We start from the raw sequence: 7,371 nt of genomic DNA, 5'->3' as shown, positions 1-7,371 counted from the left end.
TCAATATATTTGTTTTCCTTACAATTTTAATTATCACTAACTTTATTCTCATCTGAATTATAAATAATTTATTTCTGTATAAAATAATACTACCATTAAAAAATACATTTGATTGTCTTTTTTAATCAATGGAGAATGTGTGACTTAAAAATAAACAGATTAGTGCTCGGTTTGAGGACAAGAAATGAAAACCAATGCAATATGATGAATGTCCAAAAACGTTCGCTCTTCTCTGCCCGTTCCTCGCCTCGCCATATATATATATATATATATATTTATTTATTTATTTATTTTTTGTTACATATATATAATGTATATATTATATATTTTTTGTTACATATATATATATATATATATATATATATATATATATATATATATATATAAATATAGCTGCGAGCAGCGATGGAGGGCCAAAGCCGGTGGCACCGCCATCCCCGGTGCCTTTAGGTAACTAAAGGCACAGGGGTGGCGGTGCCACCGGCTTGGGCCCGCAATCGCTGCTCGCAGCTATATTTTATTATTTTTTTTTTTTTCAAACTTTCGGGCACTTTTGGGGCCCTTAACGTGCTCGAAAACTCTTGAAACTTTGCACACGGCTCAGAACCCGCGGCCATTAGGGCCGGGCTGAAGCTGGGACACGGGCGTGGCAGGTAGGCTCGACAGCGCCCCCTGGAACGGGGTCCGAAAACTTGGTCCATAAATCAAACACGCTTGCATGTAATAATATGAAACTCGGTACACATATAGATCTCATCGGGCCAAACAACTTTCGTACTTTTACTTTTTACGCCAGCCCAACAGGAAGTCGGCTATTATGGGTTGTTTGGAAACGCATGCTGTGGAATTTAATGTACTCCTCCTAGGGAATTCATCTATTCGCCTCCAAACTCAGTCAGCATGAAGTCAAGACATTGAGGATGCTAAATTGCGGACGGATTTTTGATATCTCGAACGGTTTGGCTGTGGCGAGGACACGAATTTATGGCGAATAATGGAAACAGGAAGTGTGTTATAACTTCTGCATACATTAACTGATCTTGATTAAACTTCAGCAGTGTGTTCGTTGTAAGAGGCCGATCACATGGATGTGACTATTGTGAGTCAAAGTTATAGCGCCACCAACTGGCAGCAGGAAGTGTGTCCCTTTCAAATGCTTTGAAATCACCCTCTTATTTTTACCCGATTTGCTTCAAACTTTATGTGTATAATGTAAACACACGGCAGATGTAGACCTGTGAAAGGATTTTTGATATCTTTAATACTGTTGCCATGGCAACGCTTCAAACTTTAATATTCTTTTTTGATGCTTTTGAGACTCTTAACATACTTGAAATTGGATGAAACTCGACAGACACATCACATTTATTAGCCCGTAGACATGTGCAAAGTTTCAGAAACGGGCGTGGTGAGGGGCTCAGTAGCGCCACCTTTAGTCATAAGTGGGGGGGTTCGTTTTATCAACAGCAACAAAACTTGGTATGTGTATTGTTCTCATCAAGACGGACAACTTTCTTTTTACATGAACTATCTCTGACCAACAGGAAGAGAGATATTTTGGTTTGAATGTGGATTTTCTGAAGAATTTTCTCTCCCTCTCTCTGTGTCTCTGTGTGTGTGAGGGGAGGGGGAGGGGGGTGGTTTGACTATTGCTTTTATATTGTTAATCAAGGTTTCAGGGGCTTTTGGGGTCCTTATTGTGCTCAAAAACTCTTGAAACTTTGCACACAAGTCAGAACCCACGGCCATCAGGGCCGGGCTGAAGCTGGTACCCGGGTGTGGCAGGGGGGCTCAACAGCGCCCCCTTGAACAGGGTTCTAAAACTTGGTCCATAGATCAAACACGCTTGCATTAATTAATATGAAACTCGGTACACATATAGATCTCATCGGGCCGAACAACTTTCCCCCGGTCAAGTTTTACGCCAGCCCAACAGGAAGTCGGCTATTATGGGTTGTTTGGAAAACGCTTGCTGTGGAATGCGAAGTACTCCTCCTAGAGAATTCATCCAATCCCCACCAAACTCGGTGTGCATGAAGTCAAGACATTGAGGATTCTAAATTGTGGACGGATTTTTGATATCTCGAACGGTTTGGCCGTGGCGAGGAAACGAATTTATGGCGAGAAAAGAGAAACACGAAGTGGTATAACTTCTGCATACATTAACTGATCTTGATGAAACTTCACCAGTGTGTTCGTGGTAAGAGGCCGATCAGATGGATGTAACTATTGTGAGTCAAAGTTATAGCGCCACCAACTGGCAGCAGGAAGTGTGTCACTTTCAAAATGCTTTTGACAAAAGTGGGGGGGTTAGTTTTACCCACAGTTACAAAAATCAGTACGTACATTGGTCTCATCGAGCCGGACAACTTTCTAATATACAGTTATTAGCTTCGACGAATAGGAAGTCAGATATTTTGGTTTGAATGTGGATTTATTTGCAAATTCAGCCTCTGCTTTTTACCCACTCCTGCTAAGTTTTTTTTTTTTTATTCACACCAAACTTTTTTAACACGATGAAAATACATTAAAGATGCTAAATTATGAACGGATATTAAATATTTCCAACGGTTTTGACATGGCGAGAGATTAAAATAATGTCAAAAAAGGAATCAGAAAACATCTCATATCTTCTTAAAATTTAATTATACACCATTTATTTTTATATAAAATTATACAAATATCAGAACTAAACTGAAACAGAACTAGTTTTGGGTTTATTCAGTTTTTTTCAATTCAAGAATTATGTACAAGTTTAAAATCAGCCAGAATGCGCTATTTAGTAAAAGAAATGTCATACATAGGGCTATACTGCCCTCTTGTGTTCAAAATCAGGTAGGCCCATTGTATATTGTATTTATATATAAATATAATAGCGATGTGACTGAGAATTTTTTCCCACTGGTTAATCGATGTGTGACACCGCGGTGGGGGCTTTTAAATCGCTAACTTAAAGGGATACTCCACTTTAAATTGAAAATTCTGTCATCATATACTCACCCTCATGTTGTTTCAATCCTTTATTAATTTCTTTCTTCTGCTGAACAGAAAGGAAGATATTTAGAAGAATGTCAGTAACCAGACAGTTTCTGGTCTCATTGACTTCCATAGTATACATTTTTTTCCTACTATGGAAGTCAATGGGATCAGAAACTGTCTGGTTACTGACATTCTCCTAAATATCTTCCTTTCTGTTCAGCAGAAGAAAGAAATTCATAAAGGATTAAAACAACATGAGGGTGAGTATATGATGAGCGAAAGTGAAATACGGACGTCCAGTAGGAATGAACTAAAAAACATTCACTCTGTTCTGCTCATTCCTCGCTGTAGACGTGTTATTGCCCATGCAGCCGTGAGCATTTTAGTTTCATTTAAAAAATAGCGCCATTTCGGGGGTGGGATTGCTTGAATGTTTTTTTACAAAAGCACAATGTTGTGTTTTATTGCGAGTGTACATAAATATAAGAAAACACAGTGCAGTTTAAATGATGTCCTGTATGAACAAACCGACGGAGTAGCCTATGTTTTTATGTTTCCACTGTTCGATCGCACCCACGCCTCACACACACACACACACACACACACACACACACACACACACACACACACACACACACACACACACACACACACACACACACACACACACACACACACTGTGCATTCCGGCATTGCAATCTTGACATCGCAGCCGGTTCATTACAGCCGTAATAAAATATAATAATAAATATAAATAGTCAACCTATTTGCAGCAAATGATAGTAGATTTTAGATCAATATATTTGTTTTCCTTACAATTTTAATTAACAGTAACTTTATTCTCATCTGAATTATAAATAATTTATTTCTGTATAAAATAATACTACCATTAAAAAATACATTTGATTGTCTTTTTTAATCAATGGAGAATGTGTGACTTAAAAATAAACAGATTAGTGCTCGGTTTGAGGACAAGAAATGAAAACCAATGCAATATGATGAATGTCCAAAAACGTTCGCTCTTCTCTGCCCGTTCCTCGCCTCGCCATATATATATACAGTATATATATTTATTTATTTATTTATTTTTTGTTACATATATATAATGTATATATTATATTTTTTTGTTACATATATATATATATATATATATATATATATATATATATATATATATATATATATATATATATATATATATATATAGCTGCGAGCAGCGATAGTGTAACTAAAGGCACCAGGGTGGCGGTGCCACCGGCTTGGGCCCGCCATCGCTGCTCGCAGCTATATTTATTATTATTATTATTTTTCTTACGACTATTCAGGCATTTTTGGGGCTCTTAACATGCTCAAAAACTCTTGAAACTTTGCACACGAGTCAGAACCCGCGGCCATCAGGGCCGGGCTGAAGCTGGTACCCGGGCGTGGCAGGGGGTCTCGACAGCGCCCCCTGGAACGGGGTCCGAAAACTTGGTCCATAAATCAAATTGCATGTAATAATATGAAACTCGGAACACATATAGATCTCATCGGGCCGCACAACTTTCATGCTCTAAGTTTTACGCCAGCCCAACAGGAAGTCGACTATTTAGGGTTGTTTGGAAACGCATGCTTAGGAATTTGAAACACTTCTCTTAGGGAATTCACCCGGTCAGCACCAAACTCGGTGTGCATGAAGTCAAGACATTGAGGATGAAAAATTGCCAGGGGATTTTTGATATCTCGAACGGTTTGGCTGTGGCGAGGAAACGAATTTATGGCGAATAATGGGACACAGGAAGTGTATTATAACTTCTGCATACATTGACTGATCTTGATAAAACTTCAGCAGTGTGTTCTTGCTCAGAGGCTGATCACATTGATGTGACTATTGTGAGTCAAAGTTATAACGCCACCAACTGGCAGCAGGAAGTGTGTCACTTTCAAAATGCTTTGAAATCACCCTCTTATTTTAACCCGATTTGCTTCAAACTTTATGTGAATAATGTAGACACACGGCAGATGTAGACCTGTGAAAGGTTTATTGATATCTTAGATACTGTTGCCGTGGCAACGCATCAAACTTTAATATTCTTTTTTGATGCTTTTGAGACTCTTAACATACTTGAAATTGCATGAAACTCGACAGACACATCACATTTATTAGCCAGTAGACATGTGCAAAGTTTCAGAAACGGGCGTGGTGAGGGGCTCAGTAGCGCCACCTTCAGTCAAAAATGGGGGCTTAGTTTTACATAGAGTCACTAAACTCGCTATGTATATTGTTCTCATTAAACCGGACAACTTTCTAATTCACACTTATTAGCTGAGAGCAACAGGAAGTCAGATATTTTGGTTTGAATGTGATTTTTTGGAGAATTCTCTCTCTCTCTCTCTCTGTCTCTGTGTGTGTGAGGGCTGGGAGGGAATTTCCAATTGATTTCAGTGTGTTTCAAGGTTTCAGGGGCTTTTGGGGCCCTTAACGTGCTCGAAAACTCTTGAAACTTTGCACACAGGTCAGAACCTGCGGCCATCAGGGCCGGGCTGAAGCTGGTACCCGGGCGTGGCAGGGGGGCTCAACAGCGCCCCCTGGAACGGGATCCGAACACTTGTCCATAAATCAAACACACTTGCATGTAATGATATGAAACTCGGTACACAAATAGATCTCATCGGGCCGAACAACTTTCGTGCTCTAAGTTTTACACCAGCCCAACAGGAAGTCGGCAATTATGGGTTGTTTGGAGAACGCTTGCTGTGGAATTTGAAACACTTCTCCTAGAGAATTAATTAAATCGCCACCAAACTCGGTGTGCATGAAGTCAAGACATTGAGGATGCTAAATTGCGGACGGATTTTTGATATCTCGAACGCTTTGGTCGTGGTGAGGAAACGCATTTATTGCGAGAAAAGAGAAACACGAAGTGGTATAACTTCAGCATACATTAACTGATCTTGATGAAACTTCAGCAGTGTGTTCGTGGTAAGAGGCCGATCAGATGGATGTAACTATTGTGAGTCAAAGTTATAGCGCCACCAACTGGCAGCAGGAAGTGTGTCACTTTCAAAATGTTTTTGACAAAAGTGGGGGGGTTAGGTTTACCCACAATTACAAAAATCAGTAAGTATATTGGTCTCATCGAGCTGGACAACTTTCTAATTTGCAGTCATTAGCTTGGACCAACAGGAAGTCAGATATTTTGGTTTGAATGTGGATTTATTTGCAAATTCAGCCTCTGCTTTTTACCCACTCCTGCTAAGTGTTTTTTTTTTTATTCACACCAAACTTTTTCAACATGATGAAAATACATTAAAGATGCTAAATTGAGAACGGATATTGAATATCTCAAACGGTTTTGACATGGCGAGGGATTAAAATAATGTCAAAAAAGGAATCAGAAAACATCTCATATATTCTTAAAATTTAATTATACACCATTTATTTTTATATAAAATTATACAAATATTAGAACTAAACCTATTTTATTCTGTTTTTGCAATTCAAGAAGTATGAAAAAGTTAAAAACAGGCTATTTAGTGCTATTTGTTTCAACAAAAAAGCAAACATAGGGCTATACTGCCCTCTTGTGTCCAAAAGGATATCAAAATAGTATATAAAACGTTTTACTAGGTAGGCCTATTGTATTTAAATATAAATTTATTAGGTATATGACTGTGAGGATATTTTCCCATCGGTTAAGCGACGTGTGACACGAGCGGGTGCTTTTAAATCGCTAATATAAAAGTGAAAGTAAAAAAACGGACGTCCGCACGGACATTGATAATGGTGCACGTTGGAAAGAATGATACTTTTAAACATAACACTAAACCGCCATTAGGTGTCGCCAGGCGACCATCTTAATGAGCGAGTCATTGATTCATTCGTTCAAACGATTCATTCCAATGACTGAGTCATTCATGATTGAGACAGATGTTTATGGATTGACCATTGAATCTTTGAGTCAAGCGATTCGTTTCAAAATGCTGAATCATTCAGTAATGAGAAAACAAGTTGCTGTGATCTTTGTTTAACTATTTTTGCTGCTGAAACAGAACAAAAACAGTCAATATTGCATCTAAAATGTAAGTGACTTAATTGTAACTGTTTATTAACCTGTTGTATGAAATCAATGTCACAGTTTCAATTGTGATTGTATTCAGGAAATAGTTGCCTACTCGTCAAGTGAGGTTGCTTAACTCTATCATATGTTATAAAATATATAAAAACTCCATATTTGTAATTTTTATAGTCAGTATGTTGTTAACTGGGTTGCTTTTTTGTGTGCTGCGCTCATTTGTTTACAATTCTCCTGGAGAAGCAGCATGAGCCTCAGCAGTGCAACCTTGTTACCATTGATCAGTAATACATTTATTATTAACTGCTGATTGCAACTTAAAACGAATGTAATGAAA

Source organism: Rutilus rutilus, assembly GCF_951802725.1.
Source record: "Rutilus rutilus genome assembly, chromosome: 11".
NCBI classification, from domain to species: domain Eukaryota; kingdom Metazoa; phylum Chordata; class Actinopteri; order Cypriniformes; family Leuciscidae; genus Rutilus; species Rutilus rutilus.
This window is presented reverse-complemented; position numbering follows the sequence as displayed.